Raw genomic sequence first — 25,167 nt, 5'->3', positions numbered from 1 at the left:
GAACTTTGTCAGTTTCCATACACTTTACTTTAAATGGTCATAGATTGAGTTCTGAGCTTCCTGACAGCCAGGGTAAAGAGAGAAACACGATGGGGTATGCAATTCATGTATACATGATGGGGTATACAATTCACTGCACCTTTAAATAAAAACAAAGTTATTGCAAAATACAAGGAAACAGGAATCCAAAGTAAGAGAGAGGTAAAGAGAACCTCCAGGACAAAATAAACAAAAATCCCAGATGTCAGCCAGGCAGCAGGCCTGGAGAGCACCAGAACATTCCAGAAGCTTTTTTGAAACAGCTCTCTCCATTAGAGAAAACCGATGGAACACTTGATATGTTTGAAAGTACTGAAAGATTTAGATGACTGGGGGAAAGTTCAAGTAGAAATTAATGATAAGTATGTAGAAAGACAATAATGATCCTCCGTATAAAATAATAAAAGCACAAGAAAGAAAAATTAATACCTCTATTATGAGTCAAATTTATGTAGTCACAATAATGTAATCATCAAATATGGATGACGTAGCCATGCATTGCTTAATGGTGGGGATATATTCGGGGAAATGTGTTGTTAGGTGATTTTATCATTGTGAAAACATCAAAGAGTATACTTACACAAATGTGATGTACAGCCTACTGCACACCCAGGATATCTGGTATGGCCTGTTGCTCCTAGGATACAAACCTGTCCAGCATGTTACTGTATTGAATACCTCAGGCAATTACAACTCAATAGTAAGTATTTGTATATCTAAACATATCTAAATATAGAAAAAGTATAATAATATTATGGTACAAAATATAAGAAAAGGATACTTCTGTATATGGCACTTACCATAAATGGACGTTGCATAGCTGAGTCTGTGAGGGAGTAGCAAGTGAATGTGGAGGCCTATGACATTACTGTACCCTGCTCTAGACTTTATAAACACTGCATTGAAGCTACAGGGAATTCATTAAAAAATGTTTCTTCAATAGTAAATCTACCTTAGCTTGATATAACTTTATTTTATTTTATTTTTTGGCTGGGGCTGGGTTTGAACCCACCACCTCCGGTATATGGGGACGGCACCCTACTCCTTTGAGCCACAGGTGCCGCCCGATATAACTTTTTTCTTTATAAACTTTAAGAATTTTCTTTAATTTTGACTCTTTTGTAATAACATATAGCTTAAAACACAAAAACATTGTACAGCTGTACAAAAATATTTTTTCTTTATATGCTTATTCTATAAGCTTATTATTTAGAGATATGGAAGTTAAACCTAAAAAAAAAAAAAAAAGGCTTACAAAGGGAGGGTGGAGGATCATTCACATGGCTGGCAAGTAATTGCTGGCTGTTGGCAGGAGGCTCGCTTCCAAACCACAAGGACCTCTCCATAGAGCTGATTGAGTGTCCTCACAATATGGCGGCTGACTTCCTCCACAGTGGGCAGCGTAAGAAAGAACGTGATGGAAGCTGCAATATGTTTTATGATCTAGCTTCAGAAGTCACACTTCATTGCTTCTGGGATATCTTACTACATGGGTCAGCCCTATTCAACATGGGAGATAACTACACAAAAGGCAAGGATCGCTGGGGCCATCTTGGAAGCTGCCACATAAGGACATCCTCAACCTTCTTGATAAATACATAAACAGATGAGAGGGATAACTGGTCAGTCTTGCTCAATAGAGCTAGCCAGCCAGAGGCCAAAATCATGTGCTCAGGGACCCAACTCTCTGAAAGTCTGACTATCTGTAGCTAAGACTTATGGAACCTAGAAAACTGGTGGGCACACATGTCTTTTACCTCCATTAATGCTATTTTTTGCAACAAAGCATTTGGTAAATGTTGAGCTGTGGGGAGCTCAGTGTTATGCTGTCTGACAAGTACATGGAGTTCAGCTCCTCTCTGTTGCCAATTAAGGGCAGAACCATATTCTTTAATAGGCTGAGCTGGAGATGGGCTGTCAGCCTCCTGTGAAAGTTCAGGAGCCCAGCTAGGGCACCGGCTTAACAGGCAGGAGAACTTCCTGCGTGTAATACCTGTCCTGGATGTACACAGCTTTGCCATTTACTACATTCCAACTTTAAATCCACCTCCTTCCTCCTTGCCCCAGAGCAAGAAAATATTTCATTCCTCTTTTTAACTGTCAGCACTTCAAATTCCAGCTCAAAAGCTCCCTGTCCATCCAGCGTCCCTCACTCCCTCCATATCTGCATTTCTACCCCCTCCAGACCAGTGTTCAAACCCCGTGGCCCTTCCTATCCAATCTTACTGACCCATACCTAGCCACAGTGGGAATTAACCAAGACTAACCTTTAGACAAAGGGTGGGCACAAAGGGGATTAACAAACCCACAAATCTGGAAAGGTTGACCCCAACACCCCCTATTGTCTTATTCAGATGTAGGGAACAACTCACCCCCAGGGTCAGTTCTGTTCAGAAGCCCTTTCACCTTTACAAAGTGTGCCTTCAGAAAGGGGCAGAGAGATGCAGAAATGGTATCTAAAATGTTGTGTGTTTAGAGTTCCCCCCTCTCACCAGAAAATGCCTCAATATTTTCATCAGGTTTTCAAGACCCAAAGAGCTTAAGAATCCTTGTCAGTAGACACAAATCACAGCTTGCAGGCCAGAAGTGACCCTTTGAAGTTATTGGTTTGGATCATGTTGTGTTTTGGGGGGTTTTGACAACATCTAAAAGTCAGATGGTTTTACACAAAAATCTAGATTTTTTTTTGTAAAATGAGACAACCTAAAGTCCACATTCCCCAGTGGCCACAGATGGCTAGCTCAGGGTAGCAGTTGCCCTTCGGATGGGGTATGGGCTCCCCACAATTCCCAGCAGACCAATTTCTTTCTTTCTTTTTTTCTTTTTTTTTTTTTTTTTGAGACAGAGCCTCAAGCTGTCACCCTGGATAGAGTGCTGTGGCATCACAACTCACAGCAACCTCCAACTCCTGGGCTCAAGCGAGTCTCCTGCCTCTACCTCCCAAGTAGCTGGGACTACAGGCGCCTGCCACAACACCTGGCTATTTTTTGGTTGCAGCCATCATTGTTGTTTGGCGGGCCCGGGCTGGATTCGAACCCACCGGCTCAGGTGTATGTGGCTGGTGCCTTAGCTCTGCACCGAGCCCCAATTTCTTATTTATGATTTTGCCTGCCCTGTCCTGGTTTAGGGCCTTTGTTTAAGATTTTTTTAAATGTGAATGTTTCTCTCCAGGCAGTTGGTTTTTATTGGCTTCAAGCCATTGCTTTCCGTTTGTATTAACTCTCTCCATCTAACCCTAGGCTTTCAACAGCAGCACACCTCAATGTATGTGCTGTCAGTGGGGGGCTCTTCTTTCCCCTGTTAACGGCTCCTTAGCTGTGCAGAGGCCCACCTGAACAGGGCACTCCTGCCTGACTCCACGCTCACCTCCAGATCGGCTGGATGCAGGGAGGAACCCAGCCAGGTGCCTGCCCTCCCTTCCCTTCCTCCTGGCACTGTGAGGGCCAGGCAGCCTTAGTTTTTCCAGGCTGCTCACCTGTAGCCTGGTGGGGCTGGAGTTAACAGCCCCATATTGCTTTAGAGGTGAGAGCTGTCATCAGAGATAAAGGTGACACTTTGTCCTTTACCAGTCTACAAGTTGTTTGTTTTCTTTCTTTAGCCCCGTGGATTGTAGAATCACAACTGCTCTTCACTTAACCAGCTGTGCGACCTTAGACAAGTCGCTTCCACTCTCTTCCACCTCAGTTTCCTGGGCCACAGAAAGAGGATACGAGTACTAGTGTCACGCTCACAGAGCTGTTGTAAAAATAACATGAGATGATCCAGTTTAAATGCTTGGCCTAATATCCAGAACATCATAAGAATGCAATGATTATAATCTGTTTTAATTTCTGATAGCAGTGATTTAAAAAGTAAATCAAACCTAGGAAATGAAAAACAAACTAGAGAAATGCTGGTTTTCTCTGGTTGAGCCTAGTCCCTCCTCTGGCTGATTGCTGAAGAAACTCCAGGAAACTCTCAGGGGTCCCCCCCAGGGCTCCTCCAGACACGGTTTAAAGCCACTCTCCTGGCCACTTAAAGGGCCCCACACCCTCGTAGAGCGCTTTAAAGGCAGGACAGTAGTCAGCCCAATTCCTTAAATAATAAAGGAGCACAATTCTAATTTAAAAATGAATGATCTTTTTCCTACTCTCATCAAGCCCAATCCATTAAACTAGAATTCGTCTTTTCGCCTTTTCTTCAGCACTCCCTTGCATTTGATGTCTGGCAGTTGTCACACTCCAATCTTTCTCAGTTATGTGTATATACCATACGTGTTTTATCCCCTTCTGGGTTACAGACTAACCAGCCAGGAATATTGAAATTATTTTTTTTCCAGTGACCTCTGAACCCTTTACGGCGTAAGGGCACACTACTCTTACTGCCTCAGGGTCTCAGACACCACGTTTCCATCCACTATCCTACGGGTGGTGGTCTTTTGGATGGTTTGCATGGAGTTGCTGCTGTCCAGGGCATCACCAAGGTTGAAGTCCACCCTGTCTTCCAGCAGACGGTGGTAGGTGGTGATCTCAGGCTCTAGTTTGACCTTGATGTTCAGCAGTGCCTCATACTCCTGGGCCAGGCGCTGCCCCTCTGCCCGGGTCTGTGCCAGCTCTGACTCCAAATGCAGCAGGATCCCATTGAGTTGCTCCCTCTGTATGGCGTTGTGGGCCTCCACCTCCCTCAGGCTGTCCTCCAACCTGGACTTCTGATTTCTCATGGAGTCCAGTTCGATCTCCACGGACTTGGCCTGTATGTGTCAGCTCTGTGCGCATTGTCTTAGCAACTCTGACCTCAGCAGACTGTAAGGTGACCACGGAGGTGCTCTCCTCAATCTGCTGGGACCAGGTCTTGGCCAGCTCTTATTGGTTCTTCCAAGCCAGCTCGTCATACTGAGCCCGCACGTCTGCCATGATCTTGCTCAGGTCCTGGGATTTGGGAGCATCTCCCTCCACAGTCAACCCAGAGCTGGCAATCTGGGCTTGTAGGACTTTTACTTTCTCCTCGTGGTTCTTCATGAAGAGCAGCTCCTCCTTGAGGGCCTCAACCTCTGTCTCCAGCTGCAGCAGAGTGACATTGGTGTCATCAATGACCTTACAGAGTCCATGGATGTTGCTCTCCACAGACTGGCACATGGCCAGCTCCGTCTCATACTTGACTCTAAAGTCATCAGCAGCAAGACGGGCATTGTAAATCTGCAGAACAATGTGGGATTGTCCACAGAATTTGCAAAGATCTGAGCTCTCAGGTCCTGAATGGTCTTGAAGTAATGTGCCCAGTCTCTGACCTGGGGCCCCTTCTTCTCCAGGTGTTCCCAGATTTTTGCTCTCCAGCTCTGGTTATCAGTCTCCAGGTTCCTCACTCTGTCCAGGTAGGAGGCCAGGAGGTTGTTCAGTTCTTGCATGGTCTTCTTCTCGGTCTGTATGCCCCATACTCCTGCCAGACCCCCGGCCATTCCTGTGGCCAGGCCCCTGGACATCCAGCTGCCCCAGAAGGTGATGGAGCAGGACACGGAGATCTGGGAGCCCGAGCCCCCAGTGCCTGCATAGACACTGGCTTCATTGCTGGTGGGCCGGACACTGTAGCTGGGAACCTGGACTGAGCCCAGGAACTGGTGATTGCTAGAGAAGGCAGTGGAACGGGTGGTGAAGGACATGATGTCTAAAGAGGACTTGGGTGAGCTCTGAAATTAATTTTTGTAGCCACATTCCACTCCCATCCCTGCATTGCCTAGAATGACATGCTTCTTACAGGAAGATTCCTTTTTTTTTTTTTTTTTTTTGAGACAGAGTCTCACTATGTCTCCCTCGGTAGAGTGCCGTGGCATCAGCTCACAGCAACCTCAAACTCTTGCACTTAAGCAATTCTCTTGCCTCAGCCTCCCAAGTAGCTGGGACTACAGGCACCTGTCAGAACGCCCACCTATTTTCTTGCTGCTGTTGTTGTTGTTGCAGTTATCATTGTTGCCCAGCTGGCCCAGGCTGGGTTCAAACCCGCCACCCTCAGTGTATGTGGCCGGCGCCGTAACCACTGTACTACAGGCGCTGAGCCTTTTTTTTTTTTTTTTAATTGGGAGAGAGGGAACTTCTTGTAAAACTGAGAGCATGGGCTTTGGAATCAGATAGGCATTTGAACCTTGGCTTCCTGACCTGTGTGGCCAGCCATTTTACCTCTAAGCCAGTGGTTCTCAACCTTCCTACTGCCACGGTCCTTTAATACAGTTCCTGTCGGTTGCAACCCACAGGTTGAGAACCGCTGCTCTAGGCTTTGCTCTATTTTTTTTGAAAATGGAGATGGCAATGGTGAAGCCTAGTTCATGGCTATCGTGGGAGCCAAGGGACCTACTGCACAGGGCTTGCCATTGATTCAGGGCTCAAGGAAGGCAGTTGTCATCATTAGAGGCTGTGTACTGTTTCCCAAACTTATATAAAATTCAATCCCTTTTGAAGGAGAAAATTTTTCATAGGAACCCTGAGAATAATTATGCAAAAACAATGACTTAAGTTTTGTCTTTACAAATGGCATAAGAATTTTTGCAATTTTTGTAAAGCTTATCACAAAGTTGAAATTCCAGCAATTTTTAGAAAACTTACAGAACGTAAGGCTGTATCCACACACCCAAATCTGAGAAGTTTTTGTTTACTAAGTTGACTTAGGGTAAAGCCAAAATTGGCGGGGTAGGGGGGTTACACTTCCACTACTGGCGGTGTGGTAGTTTCCAGAGAACATTCCTGGAGGTGGTCTGCAGAGACCATGGCCTTTTGTTTTTTGGATAGAATGGGCAAGTGGGAAGGGGAAGAAGAGCCAAAAGGCCAGTATTTGTCCCTGGCAACTCTAGCCTGGTGTGGCTCCAGCCCATGAGTGTACACAACCTCCTGCCTGAGACCTGGAGCCAACGGGGCCTTGCCCAAGACTGAGAGGACCAGGACTGCGGCAAGCAGAGGGCTTGTGGGCAGAGGCAGAAAGAAGTTCAGGGAAAATAATGTAACTCAGGAATTTTATACCTCTAGCTGATGGGAAAATCACCAAGGCAAGAGAGAGTCATTCAAACCAAAGAAGACCCAGGGCAGCTCAATGTAAAGAGAACCCCTCCTCTCCTTCTTCCCTGTCCCAGACCCACAGGAGCAAAGTACGCCCTGCAGGGGCTGAGGATCTTCTGGGGTGGGGGTATGCAGCACAGCTGCTCTGTAAGTGCCACTTCCCAACCCAGCACCCCCCCAAACCCAATCGTCACCTCACCTCTGTCCTCAGAAAGGGCCTTTTCTAGTAGTCATCCTGAACACAGACTCAGAGTGAAAATATCTAGGGATTTTCCAAGTTGGGTTTCAAAAAGATTTGAATGCTCCCTCCCCACCAGCAGCAGATGGTAGTTTTTCCTAGGTAGTCAGGCCAACCCCTCAGTACTAAACAGATCAACTGCTCACCAGTCCCTCTCCCAAAAATCTAAATAAAAACCTAAATGATCATGACAGCAACTAGCAGATTCATTTGGTGAGTGCAATCCAGGATCACTGACATTTAGAATTAGTCTGGTAGACAGCAGCAGCTGCCCAGGAGGAAGGGCCTCCTCTGAAGCTTTCTTTTCTCATTAGAGACCCTTAGTAGAGACCACAGAGCTTGGGATGTTATTTTTTATCCCTCAGAAGACTTTGGAAACAGTAAAATGACATTAAACTAAGCCTCACAACCTCAAATGTTCCTGGTGGCAACTTTTCCAAGAGCACGTGGTGCTGCAATCCTACAGCAAGTGGACATGAAATAGCTCCTGGGAGCTTACCCATCACCATGACTGTCAGCTATACCTGCACCTGTGACTGCACTAGGGGTGACAGAAAAATGCTTGGGACCGGCCACCTCCAGGAAAAGAATTCTGGATTAATGGACAAGCTAGCTCTGCTCTAAATCAATGTGGTTGGTACAGAAAGAAAGAGAAACTTGACCCACAAAGCCCAAAGAACTGAGCAGAACTTCTTTCCCTCTACCCCTCCTTCAACCTACCTCCCTCCATCACCACTATACATTAGTAGGGTTCTTTAGGGATAAAGGGGCAATGTATGGCAAAGGTCTCACTAGATTTGACTTCCAGGGATTTATCTCAAGAAAATAATCTGTTTTATTTTGTTTTACACATTCAAGTGTTCTCTTTGGAGTGTTATTTATATAATAAAAAGCATAAATGACCCAACAATAGGGATTGTTTGAGTAAATAATGACATTTTTGTATAGTGGGATACTAAGCAGCCATCAAAAACTCCTGAAAAAAATTAACGATATAAGGAAAACTCTCATACTGTCTTGGTAGTCTTTAAAAAACATTTTCCCAAACATTATTTCAGTTTATTTCCAGTGATGTAAAGACAGAAAAAAACAGAAGAATATATAAGAAAATGAATGGAAAGATGTATTATTGTGTGGGGTATGTGAATGATTTTCTTTTCTTCTTTGTACTTTTCGAATTGTCTATAATTAGCAGTTATTTTTTAATGGGGGTATAACAGCAATAAATTGTCTGTCTTTTTTTTTTTTTTTTGTAGAGACAGAGTCTCACTTTATGGCCCTCAGTAGAGTGCCGTGGCATCACACAGCTCACAGCAACCTCCAACTCCTGGGCTTAAGCGATTCTCTTGCCTCAGCCTCCCGAGTAGCTGGGACTACAGGTGCCCACAACGCCCAGCTATTTTTTTGTTGCAGTTCAGCCAGGGCCGGGTTTGAACCCGACACCCTCGGTATATGGGGCCGGCACCTTACCAACTGAGCCACAGGCGCCGCCCAACTGTCTGTCTTTTTACAAGACAGACACACACTTTTACCCAATACATATTTTGTAGAGAAAACTTTCATTACTTTGCCCCTTGAGGAAAGGCCAGAGTTGAGAAAAGGCTGATGGACATAAGGCAGAGCCTTTCACAACAAAAGAATGATTGGCAGGGCCAGCGATGTAAAGAAAATACAGGCTCAGTGCCCATAGCTCAGTGAGTAGGGCACCAGCCACATACACAGAGGCTGGCGGATTTGAGCCCAGCCCCGGCCTGCTAACAAACAATGACAACTGCAACCAAAAAATAGCCAGGCGTTGTAGCGGGCACCTGTAGTCCCAGCTGCTTGAGAGGCTGAGGCAAGCAAATAGCTTAAGCCCAAGAGTTTGAGGTTGCTGTGAGCTGTGACACTCCAGCACTCTACCAAGGGTGACATAGTGAAACTCTGTCTCAAGAAAAAAAAATGCAGAGTCCCTTTTTCAAAAATTAAGAATTTTAAGGATGCAACAGCAGAGCCTTGAACCAAGCTCAGGAGCTTCTGAGTTCAGGGCCCTGTGCAATTCACTGCATGGACCACATGCTCAGGTAGCTGGCCCTGCTCATTGGCCTGGAGCAGGACACCCTGGCCCAACAGGTGAGGGTTTGCAGGTGGGTACACACCCGGAGGAACTGACAGGAAGGCCCACTGCCTCCTCAAATGCAGATTTTTATTCTTCATGAGTCCAGCTTCTTAGCAATCAACCTTGGGGACAGAGGTACCCCTTGTCATATACATATGCCAATCAGAAGCCCAGCCAAGATTACTTTAATCCTGGATCATAACCTCTTTTTTTTTTTTAAGGTGGCTGCTTATTTATTCTGCTTAGAATACCAGAAAGATGCCAAGCCATCTTCTACCCTGAAATTAATTACAGTCCCTAAGTGAAAACAGAATGTGGAATTCTTTTGAAAAGCGGTTTCTGATTATTTTCTCTCCAGAATCATCAGGCACCCTGACTAGCAGAGTATCACGGTCTTTCCCTGGTTCAAAACACCCTTCCCCCCTCCTCCTTTCTTTTTTGAGAGCAGAAAGGAAACTCATTAACAAATTCACTACAGAGCATTATTCATTTTGATTGTGTTATCCAAACGTTCTTACTATCAAGAGTTACAGTAAATCACAGGAACAGGAAGATCTACCTAACAAGGTCCACAGAGCAGCATCCCTGCTAGTAACCAAGCACCGGCCAGGTTGGAGGAGGCATGTGGAGCCCCCTCCTTTGAGCGGGAGCAAACTCATTACCTAACCCTTGGATTAAATTATGTGCAGAGCAAATCTCTCCCTTTGCAACCAGTCACAGCAGCTGCCTGCCACAGAAATGCAAACAAATCAGCTTCAAACCACAGTCAACCACCTGCTGAGCCTGAGCTGGTGAAAAAAAAAAAAAATGAATGCAGAAATGTTTAAGCAGAAACACACATTATATTTCTTTCTCTAACTTCTCTGGGTGACATTTTACCTGAGGCCAAGTTACGGGTAATGGGATGGGATGGGGCAGAGGCCCAGTTCTCCTCCTCATCCAGGGGCCAGAAGAACCCCTCATTTCCTCCCTGCACCACGTAGAGATTCGCTCCATCACCAGTTATTCCAACACCTTTGAAGCTCTTCCCTCTAGACCTTCCCTTTCTTTTATCTTGCTGGAAAATGGAACAAAGGCCAACAAGGGGCTCAGGCCTGTAATCCTAACACTCTGGAAGGCCAAGGAGGGAAGATTGCTTTAGCTCACCAGTTTGAAACCAGCCTGAACTAGAGTGAAAGCCCATCTCTAAAACTAGCCATGCATTGTGCTGGGTGCCTGTAGTCCCAGCTACTCGGGAGGCTGAGGCAAGAGGATCACTTGAGCCCAAGAGTTTTGAGGCTGCTGTGAGCTGTGATGCCACAGCCCTCTACCAAGGGTGACAAAGAAAGACTCTGTCTAGGGGGTGGGGAAGGACTATGGAACAAAATCTGAATATTGTGAAGGGCTCCTAGTTCCATTCCTCAGCTTATGTTTGCATCCTCTGTACAGCTTCACCCAACATTCATCCAGCCTTTGCTTAACCACCTTCAGGAACAGGGAGCTCACTATCCCAAAGGTAAACGTGAAACCTTCCAGGTGCAGCTGACCCTCTTCCTTTTGTTAAGTGGAACTCTCCCTTCATGCAATTTACATCTATTGAGCCTAGTTCTACATTTGGGGGCCAGATAAAACAAGTACTGCTTTTTTTCATTATGATGACCTTTCTGATATTTGAAGACAGTGCTTTTATTTCCCATAGGTCTTCCGGTGGTAGGTATTATTTTCTCCATTTCCCAAGGACCCAGGCATGTAACTATCTCTTGGAGGCTAAGATTTCCCATTTGCATAATGGAAATAATATCATCTACCTCTCAGGATTGTTGTTGAGATTTAAAAAGAATGCATGTAAACCTTTCCCAGGAGCCTGACGCATAGTAGGTGCCTAATAAATAGTAATAGTAGCAGCTCTGATTACCACCTTTACCGAGGACAGAGAGAAACAGTGCACCCCCAGCCTAACCCCAAAGGACCAGCACAGGACTGTCACCTCTCCTTCACACTATGAATAAAAGCTCTCTGAAAAGGAATTTGGAGGATTTATTCCAGGTTGGCAAAGCAGGAAATAACAGCCTACCCTCCAAAACGAAGGCGCTTCTGGAGAACAAAGGGAGGGACTGTCTTTTATAGAGAAAGTTCCCAGATCCCCACTCTGGTTGGCTTATGCAAATGAAGGACGCAAACTTGCTTAGTTCTGATTGGTTAAGGCAAGTTACCTCTTGTCGTCGGTTCAGGCCTCGAACCCAGTAAAGGGCAACCAGGGAAGTCCCAAGTGGGGCTCTATTTTGAATTTAGGCCCAGTTAGCTGCTCAGAAGCCACCTTGAGGGCCTGGCTCTTCCAGCGTTCAACACACAACGCTAACGCAGGCTGAGGAGTATCTTCTTTTTCAGCAACCATAATGTAGCAGAGGGAACGGCGGCGAGGGGCAGTGGAAAATGTTTTTTCGGTCGCTTTAAACCCCGCCTCCACTCTTTTTGGAGACAAGACTTGCATCTCTTTTGTTCTTTGCACTGCAGGAGATGGACCAGATGGCCCTCTGTCTTCAGATGGGACAATTAGAATCATTAACTGCCGTTAAATGACAATAGCTTAGAACCTAGGGCCCTCACTTTAAAAGTTGTGTTTCTGCTTACGGAAAGGAAATTTGGTACTTAGGGATTTTTTCCTCTGCCAGCAGAGCAATCACCTTCTGTTTCCTTCTGTCAACCACTTACGCTGTTTTTCTGATGCAGCTTCGGAGCTTTTGGTAACAACGCCACACAGTACCTACTTACCCAGGCCTAACACTGACCCAAATCCTCAAGTCTCTTAGCTTTAAACTAAATCTTTATAGTGCGATTATAGGTGATCGCGAGTAGGGACGATACCTATCGAGTCCTACATGGCACAGGGGGGTTTAAGAAAAGTGTGTTTCTGCTAGTTGTTCCGCTTGACCGGTATTGTACGGGAGGAGGAGATGCTGGCAGTGGGGACACCTTGTCCAGTTGGCCCCTCACTTCTCTCAGCCACGGTTCGGTCATCTCTTGCTGACTCCATACCAAATCCACTTCAGCAGCTTGTCTCTCCACAGACGCCGCCGAACTGCCGCCCATCCTCTCACCCTCAGCAGGCCATTTTGTTATTCCCTTCCCAGCAGGACTGGAATTCGGAATGCAAACGCTCTCCCCAGGCATCTCAGTCTTCATGCCCTGCACCCCAAGAAGCCACGTCTTCGCCCTCCCTCTTCTTCCTCCCTGGTCCTCCAGCTTCCCTCTGTGTTCCTTTTTCTCCATTACACGGTCAGTCTCTGCCTACCAACTACTTTTTCTCCTGGGGGAAAAAAAAAATTAAAATGTTTTCTTACCCTACAAATGTCTTCTCTCCTGATAATTAGCATAATAACGAGACACCATATCACATTCATCAAGCTCTTGAAAATCGACACATGATAACACTGTCATGATCTTTAAAAATTGCATAAATGTAGCTACAGATGACACCTTTTATGTGAATTTTTTTTTTTTTTTTTTTTTTTTGGCTGGGGCTGGGTTTGAACCCAGCTCCGGCATATGGGACCGGCACCCTACCCGCTGAGCCACAGGCGCCGCCCTTATGTGAATTTTTAAAACATACAAAACAGGCTCAGCACCTGTAGCTCAGCGGCTAGGGCGCCAGCCACATATGGGCTGGTAGGTTCAAATCCAGCCCAGGCCTGCCAAACAACAATAACAATTACAACCAAAAAATAGCCGGGCATTGTGGCAGGTGCCTATAGTCCCAGCTACTTGGGAGGCTGAGGCGAGAGAATCACTTAAGCCCAAGAATTGGAAGTTGCTGTGAGCTGTGACGCCACAGGACTCTACTGAGGGCGGCATAGTGAGACTCTGTCTCAAAAAAATACAAAACAATGATACAAATGGTAGTGCTACAAATATACTCAACAAACACAACTCTAAAAGGCTGGGGATGAGAGTAACTTAAGGATGATGGTGACCTGTGGGAAGGGAGCGAGGAATGGTTGGGGGACATGGGACAACCCATTAGCTGTATCTGTAAGTTTACACGTCTTTTCTTTAAGAGAGAGAAAGATCTATAGCAAGCATCATAAATATTAATATTTTAAGTCTGAGTGGTGGTTCACAGTTGCCAATTATATTATTGTCTGTATATTCAAAATGTTGTATAACTAAAAACACTTTTTTTTGAGACAGAGTCTCACTCTGTTGCTCTGTTGTAGAGTGCCACGGCATCAAGGCTCACATCAACTTCAAACTCTTGGGCTTAAGAAATCCTCTTGCCTCAGCCTCCCAGGCAGCTGGGACTACAGGCGGTGGCCATGACGCCAGGCTATTTTTAGAGACAGGGTCTTGCTCTTGCTCAGGCTGATCTGGAATTCCTGAGCTCAAGCAATCCACAAGCTTTAGCCTTCCAGAGTGCTGGGATTACAGATGTGAATAACCACGCCCGACTAAAAATGTTTTAGAAAGCTTCCTCAGCCCTGTTCCTCTTCCTCTCCCACTCTACCCTCCCTGTCTGCCTGTTGATCACCAAATTTCTTCCCTGAGTAGCTGCTGCCTCCACTGCCTCGTCTCCCTTCACAGAAGCTTGTGCCTCCTGCATACCCCTCCAGCCTCTCCCAGCTCTGTGGCTTACCTGCCTGACCCCTCTGAATGCTGGAGACTCCTGGCTGCCTCCTCCTTGGATCTCTCTCCTCTCTCGGATGTAGAAATGAGGACTTTCCTGGTTCTACTCAATCTCTCTCCTTCACTGACCCAACCCCTGAATACAGAAACGTTCATCTTGAACCTCAAGCCTCTTTTACCATTTGTACTTTCTCCCTCAACAAGCTCACCCACTCCCATGCATTCACTACAATGAAAAGCTCAAAAACACGACCTTTGGATCCAAATCGATTTTGGTAAAATTTCAGGCTCCGTATGGCAATCATGTGAGAGGCAGTGGTGTATGACCTTGGGCAAATTGTGTGTTCAAACCTCAGTTTCCTAATCTGTAAAATGGGGATAACAATGCCCCTAATCTATAGGCAGGTTGTAAGGATTAAATAAGAGCAATGCCCATACTATTAATTTAATAAGAGGTAGTGAATAGTCACACAGCTTCAACAAATTTACGGGGACTCTAATGAGTCTCTGCAGCAATATTGCCCTGGTGGCGATTTTTTGTCTTTTGTTTTTTGCTTTTCTTTCTACCAGAATCTTTAGAGGCAATTTACATTCACATAAAACTGACCTTGTTGATGGTTCCTGACTCTGCTTTACCAGTCCACTCCTGTGCTCCTGCAGTCGCCCTGTCCTCTAAGACCTGCCTCCGCCTTTATGGAGCCCTTTCAAATATCCCTCAGGGGATTCGAACCGCTTCCCCTTTGGAATTCTCATCAAACATCATCCCTCTCTTGAGGCACTTATCTTAAACTAATTAGGTAATGTTAAGTAGTAAAGGGAAACATATACCTCTTTTATTTTATTTAGCCCCACCACGACACCCCATTAGTTTTTCTATTTTTAGTAGAGATGGGTCTCAATCTTGCTCAGACTGGTCCCTCACTCCTGAGCTCAAGCAATTTTTCCACCTTGGCCTCCCGGAATGGTAGGATTACAGGCATGAGCCACAGCACCCAGCCACATGCCTGTTTTATTACCCTGACCGTAGCCACCTCCTCATTCTGCCACCCTACCTGAGCCATAAGGTCCTGATGGCACAGGAGCCATCTTGCGTCCCCCTCGACACCCAGCACCAAGGCCGGCTCTCATTAAATATTTGTTGGAGGGATATTTCGTCGTGAAGACTGAGACCACTGCATTAGTGCTGTGTCCAGGAGTGGAAGGGGCTCAGCAAACAGTGCTGCAGTTTATTATTTCGTAGGGCAGCAGGGGCTGAGTAAGTGCCCTGCAAAAGCTGCAGCCTAAGGCAAGGGTGTGTGTCCCTTGGGACACACATGGGAGTGTGTCCAGGCTCCAGGGGCCCCAAAGTTGGTCAAAGGGCCTTGTTCCTAGGAAACTTAAAAAAAAAACTGTAAAGTTTAAACTGTAAACAAAACAAAGGAGGCTCTGGTTCCTGCCTGGCTGGCAGCCCTCAGGTGTTCTACGCGGGAACAGGAACAGCTGCTTCTGGGAGCAGAACTACAGGTCTGGGGAACTTGCCTCCAAGCTCCTGGAAAGCCTTCTCAGAAAGAGGAAACAATCAAAGACCCTCCTTTCTTCCTTTGTGCCTTTTCATCTCCCTGTTTTCTTCAAATGTTCATTGAACCAGACCACTAGGCACAGAAGCTGTAAAGAGAAAGTTACTGTCCCAGCCCTCCCAGGGGATGCTTCCCACAGAAAGGGACAGCTTCACAGCCTAGTTCAGGGAGATGCGTCCATAAAACAAGAAATAAAGAGCACCAGTGCTGGAGCTGGGAGGCAAAGGCACCTGTGAGCTCCTGCAATGGTCCGTAAGTGGTCATGACAGCAGTGGTGGGTGTGGAGAGGAGCCCTCACAGTTTCCCTCCAACTCAGGCTAAGGAGCCTCAGGAAGGTGAGTCATCCCCGTCCCAGGCAAGGCTGGGGGCGAAGGTCCTCCCATCACATAACACCTGTCACACTGCAGTGTGGTTGCCTGTTTTTTCATCTCTTGATCCCTCTGGTCCACAGCTGTGAAGACAAGTCAGCGTCTGCTTTATTCACTATTGTGGATAAACACAGACACACAGTTAATACTCCATCCTCGTTCATTACGTTTTTAATTAATCAGTTGTCTGTTCCACTTGGCTTTGAGATTGAAATGTTCGCACAGACTCTGCCTCTCTCGTAGGTGCTGTTCAGACCACAGCGTCTCTCCGTGGCCTTCCCTGACTGACCCTCCCGCCCCAGTCCTGATTTTCCTCCTTTGCCATGAACACAGTGTCAGGTCTTGATCCACACCAGTGATTTTCCACCGGTGTGCTCTGAAAGGATCTTATGTGTGCTGTGAAATTGTTTAAAGATCATCAACTAAATTATTTTTTAAAGAAGTTCAAAGCACAGTAAGTATATTCTTTTCTATTACTCTTTTTTTTTTTGATCAACATAATTTTAGTGTGCCACAGAAGTTTAATTATAGGTTCATGTGTGGTATGAGGTAAAAAAAACGTTGAAAAACACTACTATAGGCTTGGTGCCTATAGCTCAGAGGTTAGGGCACCTGCCATATACACCAGTACTGGAGGTTGGAACCTAGCTCAGACCTGCTTAAAAAAAAAAAAATGACAACTACAACAAAAAAATAGCCTGGTGTTGTGGTGGGTGGCTATAGTCCCAGCTACTTGGGAGGCTGAGGCAAGAGAAGCACTTAAGCCCAAGAGGTTGAGGTTGCTGTGAGCTGTGATGTCACAGCACTCTACTGAAGGTGACACAGTGAGACTCTGTCTCAAAAAACAAACAAACAAACAAAAACATTGCTCTAATGATCACGGTGTTTGACTTTATGGCCTGAACACCACTGCTGGCTTTGTGTTCCCCGCCTGCTGACCGCCACTCACAGAAGTCCAGAGTGAGTGGCCTGGGGTGTGGTCCAGGGAAGATAGTGCTCATGACATCTTTCAGAGTCTGGGATACCTACAATTAGCTTTCGTTTGTGCTAATCAACTCCTCTTCTCATGACCTGTCATTTGTACATCCTCCTCCTGGCCTGTCCCATTCCTTGGCTGCCCAGACTCCAGCACAGATGCAACTCTCCACACATAGTATTGAATAAAGAGAGCAGCTGGCACTGGGGGAGCTTTATGATTTACAAAACACTAGCATACACCATCTCATGTAGTCATCACACCATCTCTGGAGGGAGATTTTTTTTTTTTGCAGTTTTTGGCTGAGGCTGGGCTTGAACCCGCCACCTCTGGGATATGGGACCTGCACCCTAATCCTTTGAGCCACAGGCACTATCCTGTGAGGGAGATATTAATATTGTTGCTGTCTTTCACAGGAGGAAACTGAGGTCACACAGGCAGAACACAGCTGAACTACAACTTGAACCTTGGCTGTCTGCTCCAGGCCCTTGGACAACACTGCCCTCAGAGACAGGGTAAGCCAGCCCGATCCTTCCCAGACTGTGAATCAATAAGAGTATTTTTCTGCCTCACTTGCCCTCATTAAAAACCCATAGACCACAAAGCACAATATATGGCTCATAATTTGCAATTTATAGGCTTTCGAATGAATACTGAAGTTTGGTTTAAATGAGATTACTTATATTTCAAGTTAAAATACAGAGATACGACTGGTATTTCCTTACATCTTCCCTTCTGTACTGAATTATCCTTCAGTGTTTCTAGTTTATGTTTTTAAAGTTTCCCTTAGATATACAAGCAAAATATGAAAGTAAAAAATACTTCACCTCAATCATGACTAAGAGGGCTAGAAAGAACAGAGAAGGAAAGAGAAGGGATTTGCTGGGTCATAATTTGAAATCAGAGGAGAAACTCACCTTTATGTGCATTTATCTCCTCTGTATTGAGAAGAAAAACATGCTTAAGAATCCAGGTTATCGGGTAGAGCAGTGATTTTCAGTCGGTGTGCTATGTCAGGATCTTAGGTTAGGTGTGCCAGGAAAAATTTTAAATATCATTAAATTGTTTTCAAAAGAAGTTCAAAGCACAGTAAGAACATTATTTATTTTACTGTTTTCTTAATCAACATAATTTAAGTGTGCCATGGAAGTTTAACTATAGGTGGTGGTGCCTGTAGCTCAGTGGGTAGGGCACCAGCCACATACAGTGAGGCTGGCGGGTTCGAAGCCGGCCCAGGCCAGCTAAAGCAACAATGACAACTGCAACAATAAAAAAATAGTGGGTGTCATAGTCCCAGCTACTTGGGGGGCTGAGGCAAGAGAATCGCTTAAACCCAAGAGTTTGAGGTTGCTGTGAGCTGTGACACCACGGCACTCTACCAAGGGTGACATAGTGAGACTCTGTCTCAAAAAAAAAGCAAAAACTATAGGTTCAAGTGTGCTGTGAGATAATAAAAGATTGGAAAACACTGGGGCAGAGATTGCAGAGAGTAGAAACCGTAGCTGCCTCAGCCATAACCAGCATGAAACATGCAGCTGCTTCACGAGCCACGGAGTAAACTTACACCAGGTACAGAAGGAGCTGGAGGGCGCGTATGAGCTGGGATATACTTGCATAACCTGAGGGTGTTGGACCAGGTGGCTTTAAGGCCTCTCCCAGCTTACAGCTGATGATGCTCTGGTCTGTGGAATACGTTGCTATAATATTTGGCACTCCATTCAAGGTACTTGGTATGTGCCCCAGCTTTATTTATTTATTTTTTTTGGCCGGGGCTGGGTTTGAACTCACCACCTCCAGCATATGGGACCGGCACCCTACTCCTTGAGCCACAGGTGCTGCCCTGTGCCCCAGCTTTAAATCTCTCAAAGCCCTTTTACTCCTGTTCTGCCTCAGGCTAGAGTGGACAGCTGATTAGAAGCAGTGGTGGAGATTCCTCAAAGTGGATCCAGCAGCTACAGCAAGAACTGACAGGTGACAGAGAGAGAGGAGAGAGAAGAAACGCCGAGTGGAAAAGCATAACTAACACATTCCACGGAGTGTAATTGGTTCTGACGGTGTCATGGCGGCTCAGCACAGTATAATAATTGATGTGGATAATAACTCTGTGTCATCAAAAGGGGTTAAATATGGCACTGGGAGCTGGTCACTCAACTCATATCCTGGGCATTAGAAAGATGGCTAGGGGATGGTGCCAGCCCTCAAAAAGCTCTCTGGACTTCAGTTTCTTTAGTTGTAAGATGCAGAAGGCAGGCCCGGTGAGGTGGCTCAAACCTGTAATCCTAGCACTCAGGGAGGCTGAGGTGGGTGAATTGCTTGAGCTCAGGAGTTCGAGACAAGCCTGAGCAAGAGCAAGGCTCTTCCTCTATTAAAAATAGAAAAACTAGCCAGGCATTGTGGCAGGTGCCTGTAGTTCCAGTTACTAGGGAGGCTGAAACAAGAAGATCGCTCAAGCCCAAGACTTTGAGGTTGCAGTGAGCTGTGACACATAGCTCTCTACCCAGGGCAGGAGTAAGACTCTGTCTAAAAGAAAAAAGAAAAAGAAAGAAAAGATGCAGAAGCCCGCGTGGATGATTCCTAGGAATCCTTTCCTAGAGCGCTGTGTGAGTCCTGCATTAGGGTTTAAACATCAACAATCCTAGGGCTGGTGATCCAGGTGATATAATCCTGTCCTGCTAAGCCAGCTGAGACACAAAGGGGTTAGCATCTTGCTCAAGGTCACAGGACAAAGCCACATGGACCAGTTGCATAGAATTAGGAAGGTCATCTCACTCCACCCAGTGCTCCTTCCGCACTATCTCCCTTCCTTCAAAGGGGCAACCAGAATAGAGAGAACGGCTTGTGAATTCGACAACTTCTTGGATTTACAGGTCTGGAACACAAAATTCAGCAGGTACAAAACAAAAATTATGTGCAATTGGACAGTAATAAATATCTGTAAGATGAAGTGCCGCCAAATGGCATTGAATGATCTGTCAAAATCAATAGCAAGATGCGTCAAAAAAGCTAATAGTGATGGCTCCTAGGGACACGTGCTGAACAGTTAAAATTTTTGAGCAAAAATGTGGTAGAAGGAAAAAGGGTGGAAGCACTATGTGCAGAACACACACACATACACACACACTCATGCACATATACACACTCACACACACATATACTCGCACACATACACTCACACACACGTACACACACTTGCGCACATACACACTCACACACACTGACACACATACACACACACACATACAACACTCATACATTCACACTCACACACACACACTCATGGCTGGCAGGGTTGGTCCAGGCAGAGAAGAGGCAGGATGCTTTGGCTGCCCTGCTTTCTTCCCTGATGGCTGGTGCAGGACACCTGTCAAGCCGCTGTCACTGAGAACACGGAGATCTGAGGTGGGAAACAGGAGCCATGTCCTCCTACCAAACAACACACAAAGGCCGAAGGAAGGAGCTGAGGAGCCACTGGTTCTAACGCCGAGTAGAGACGGTCACCGGCATACCGTTCAGTGTCACAATAGCAAGGACTACCAGGCCTGGGTATAGACGTTTATTGAGCACCTGCTGTCTGGATGCTCTGCTAGATACTTTTTTTTTTGAGACAGAGTCTCACTCTGTCACACTGTGGAGTGAAGTCATAGCTCACTGTGGAGTCATAGCTCACAGCAACCTCAAACTTCTGAGCTCATGGGATTCTCTTGCCTCAGCCTCCTGAGTAGCTAGGACTACAGGCGCCTGCTGCAAAACCCAGCTAGTTTTTCTATTTTTAGTAGAGATGGGTTCTCACTCTTGCTCAGGCTGGTCTCAAACTCCTGCCTCGGCCTCCCAGAGTGCTGGAATTACAGGCGTGAGCCACCGCACCAGGCCTCTCCTAGATAACTTATAAACACTAGCTCTTCCAATCCCCACAACATGTTTCTGAGGGTGGAAATGGTCACCGCAGCTCAGAGAAGTGAGCTTTGCACGGGACTCTACAGTTAGCAAGTGGCAGAACAACACTGGGGTCAGCCTGGGTCCAGGCTCCTCCACATACACCCCGGCCTCGGCTCTGGCTCAGGTATTTATTAGCTGTGTGCCTGAGACAAACCATTTAACCTCTCTAATCCTCAAGTTTCTGATGGGATTATTGTGATGATCAAAAGAGAGAAAATAAAATACAGGAGAGGACTTTGCTAACTGAAAAGACCTTATGCAACGGTGATGATACCAACAGCAATAAAGATACTTTATTTTGCCAAGTACTGGGCTTACTGCTTTACAGAGATTACTTCATTTATTTAATCCTCAGAATTGTCTGTGAAATGGGTACTTTTACCTCCATTTTATAGATGAAGAAAAGTCGGGTCACAGAGGTGAAGTAACTTCCTCCACATCATACCCCAGCAGGTGGCCAGGCGTGGGCAGGAACTGGGAACCCGGATTGAACATGTTCGGAACACTTGCTATGAGCCAGTGCTGAGTCCCAGGTCTTCCCACTGCCTTCTGTAATTTTATTACCTTCCCCGCTGTGGCCACAGGGTAGAGACGTGATGGCCTGGCTTGAAGTCTTCTTCCCCTTAGATGCCAGAAATCATCACTGTGGGAAGGCCAGCTGTTCTGCAGTTGAAAGGTGACTGCATTTGGTTCTTATCTCTGTCTTGTCTTTGTCTAGTTGAATTGGAAAACATTACCAAGAACATTGACTGCTTGCTGGCAACGTCTCAAGACAAGTGTGCTGAGTTCCAAGGATTCGCAGTCCGATGGGGGGATTTGAGAATATACCAGCATTTATTCATTCCACAAGGACTGATTGAGCCACTTTTATGACCAAGGCTCTGTGTTAGGTCTTGGGGACACAGAGGTGAGGAAGATCTAACACACCGAGATACAGGCTCCCTCTGAGGGAAGCACAGGGGCCCATAGGAAAGGTCCCTGACACCTGCAGGTGGGGGTAGAATAGCAGAAAAGCCTCTCCAAACAAGGGAGGTTTCAGAACTAACCCCATGCTGACTGTCTGCGAACCTCATCCTTAGTCCTCACAGCAACAATCCTGTCGGATAAATATTATTTTCTAGATAAGGTGTAAAGTGATGTTGGTAAATGGCAGAGCCAGACTCCGATCCCGGGAGCTCTGAGCTGAAACTCTGTGCTCTTTCTAATGCTTCTGGCTGCCTGTAAGGATATTGTGCTCCAAGCTCTGATGGAGAAAGAGACAACAGATCATGAATGAACAAAAGAGGAAAGAGTCTGATCGGGCCACTTGAAAGGTGTCAGGGAGGAGGTGTGACCTGAGGGAGCCTTGGCAGAATGACCCAGGACAGGCTTGCACAGGCTCCTTCATTATTCTAGTGAGTCCTCTGGGTCCTGTGCAGGGAGGAATGCTCTGAGGCTGTGGTCCACAACCTGCACAGCAGGAGGTGAGTGGCAGGTGAGCCAGGGAAGCTTCATGCGTATTTACAGCCTCCCCACCACTCAAATCACCACGCAGGCCCTGCCTCCTGTCTGGTCAGGGTGGCATTAGAGTCTCATAGGAGCAACATTATAAACTGTGCATGCGAGGGGTCCAGGTTTCCCACTCCTTACGAGACTCTAATGCTTCCCCCTTCCAAGAAACTGGTCTTTGGTGCCAAAAAGGTTGGAGACTGCCTCTCTAAGGGGTCAAGACTATTGCCCAGCAGTCCGGGGGTGGGAGGTGTATTTGTTGGTGAGGAGGCAGGGTGAAGAATAGGAGGAGTCTCTGGATTATAGGAAACAGAAATCCAATCATACTAATTAAGCAAAATACAAATAAAAAAGCAAAGCAAAAAAAAAGGATTATTTTAAGGATGAGGGCATTTTGTAGAACCCAGAGCCGGATGTGTACTGTGACCTCAGGAGAGATGGCCAGAGAAGGGGCATGAACGCACTGAGGTCAGCCTTCCTCTCTCTCCTGTGTCTGCTTCTATTTGGGGGTCCACCTCATCCTTTCCGCCCTGCAGGTTTCACTTTCACTGCCTTGGGTAGCAGGGCAAAGATCCCTCTCTGATTGGCAATTCTATATCCTCAGGGGAAGAAATCTGATTGTTTCCCTCTAGCCACATGGCAATGGCCAGGGGGAAAGGGTGTCTATTCACAGAGAGGGTAGAATTTGAGTTGGGTAGACCCCCTAGAGGTCATGCTGGAGTATTCTGGAGAGGGAGTGCTGAGAGTTCATTTTTACTTTCTAACTCTGCCCTTTAAAATAATACATTGCCTTCTACCTTTATAATTCTTCCATGGAATTATTAAATCCATAAATAAAGATTTAATCTTTTAAGCTCTGCATTGTAAGTGCAGAAGTTAAAGACCAGGCAGATGAGAGCTTCCCAGCCTTGGTGGCCAGGGGAGCCCAGGAGGAGGCCCCCAGCTCCAGGATGCTAGGGCGGAGGCCCTCAGAGGCTGCAGCTGCTGACTGGGCTAAGGCTGGAGGGTTAGCCCCTGCCTCCAGCTGAAGAAACAGAAAAGCCCTGGGGACCAGAGACCACACTCAAAGGCAGGCAGGTGCAGAGAGGCTGGACAGCAAGCTTTAGCTGCCCGCTGCTCTGAAGGCCAGAGAAATGCTAGGGTGGGCAGTCTCCGCAGCTCTCAAAATGGTATGCCTTCACCTAGGCCGGTGGAGAAATGGGAGCAGTGGAAAGGGATATGGTAGAGAAGGGATCCAGAAAAATCTGAGACTGGAGGAAGAGGGAAAGAGCTCTGGTTCCTGTTTAGTCCAGATTCCCTTCCCAGAGGAAACACTGGCAGCTGAATCAACAACTTCATTCCCTTCATCTCTGTCCCCTCCCCCCCAGCCAGGCTCTCACAACATTGGCTCAGGTTCCTTGAGTAAAATGAACAAAATGAACACTAGTTTCTCTGGCAGGCAGATGCTGAGACTGGTTTGTCTGAAGCAGAGGACAGTGAGAACAAAGAGGAGGAAGCTTAGAAGATAGGGCAGGAAACACTGGGGCCCAGTGTGGGGGTGATGGGGAAGCAACATCTGGCCCACGGCTCTGGTGGGCAGTTGTCTCCACCCCAGCAGCACCCCTGCTTCTTGACACTATCCTGGCATCCCCATCCCTGGCATTTCCTGTCTGGGGCCAGCTGTTGGGGGCAGATGTGGGACTCCTCTTTGGACTTTTAACCCTTCCTCCTCCATTAAGGTCTTTGTCTGCCTCTGTTGAACCAAACCAGTCATAACCTGTTTCTGCCAAGTGATGACTTATAGAGCAGCGGTTCTCAACCTGTGGGTTGCAACCCACAGGAACCGTCTTAAAGGGTCACGGCATTAGGAAGGTTGAGAACCACTGTTATAGAGGGTCTGAGAAGGGGTGATGAGGTTGCTTTTCAGGATCGGACTCAACTACCAAGGCTGGCAGTTTAGTTTAATGAATTTGGACAGTTCACTGGATCTGCCCACACAGTTCCACTCACCTTCCAAAATGCTTCCAAAATAGCACTAGCTATTGTATGGGAGCCAAACAGAAAAAAAGAGAAAAGTAATAAATGACAAGGTGCCTGAGAATTCTGCCCTTTCAGAAAAGTCTGAGTGAACTTTTCAAAAGAAATTTTAAGCCGTAAAAAAAGCTGCTTTTTCTTTCTTGCGGAGGAAGCAGGCAAAGAGAGAGAGCACAAAGACAGGAACACACGTGTGACGCAGAAGGTTCCAGCTTCCAGGAAGCTGACAGGGCATTAAGGCTGGACTTCCCATGTTTGTTCCTTCCTGTCATGTACACACACAGAATCTCAGAACTGTTCTCTAGTCCAGGTCATCAAAAAACAACTTCTGATGTTTGGTGCTATGATCTAGATATAGACACACACCCACCCTTCAGATCAGACAGACACACACACACACAGAGTCACACAAGGGGGGACAAGCTCACGTGCCACGTGTACAGACACACACAGTCACACAAGGGGGATAACCTCTCCTGCCACACACACAGAGCTGCACAGGGAGGAAGAAAGCTCCCCTACCATGTGTGCACCAAAGGAGCACAGAAAATTTCACCCCAAAATATCTCTGCTTAGTATAAAGAATATTTTGAGGTTGGGTGCAGTGGCTCCTGTAATCCTAGCACTCTGGGAGGCCAAGGGGTATGGATTGCTTGAGCTCAGGAGTTCAAGATCAGCCTGAGCAAGAGAAAGACCCCATCTCTACTAAAAATAGAAATAGCCAGGCATGGTGGCAGGATCCTGTTAGTCCCAGCTCCTGGGGAGGCTGAGGCAAGAAGAGTGCTCAAGCCCAGGAGTTGGAGGTTGCTGTGAGCTATGATGACATGATGGCACTCT

The 25,167-nt window shown here is 46.5% G+C and overlaps 1 pseudogene; it reads right to left on the bottom strand.

The window, feature by feature from the left end:
* Positions 1-4,396: 4,396 nt before the first annotated feature.
* LOC128585463 (keratin, type I cytoskeletal 18-like) lies at positions 4,397-5,674 on the bottom strand (annotated as a pseudogene).
* Between the last annotated feature and the right edge of the window lie 19,493 nt (positions 5,675-25,167).

This window comes from Nycticebus coucang, chromosome 5, assembly GCF_027406575.1.
Source record: "Nycticebus coucang isolate mNycCou1 chromosome 5, mNycCou1.pri, whole genome shotgun sequence".
Lineage (NCBI taxonomy): Eukaryota > Metazoa > Chordata > Mammalia > Primates > Lorisidae > Nycticebus > Nycticebus coucang.
This window is presented reverse-complemented; position numbering and strand designations above follow the sequence as displayed.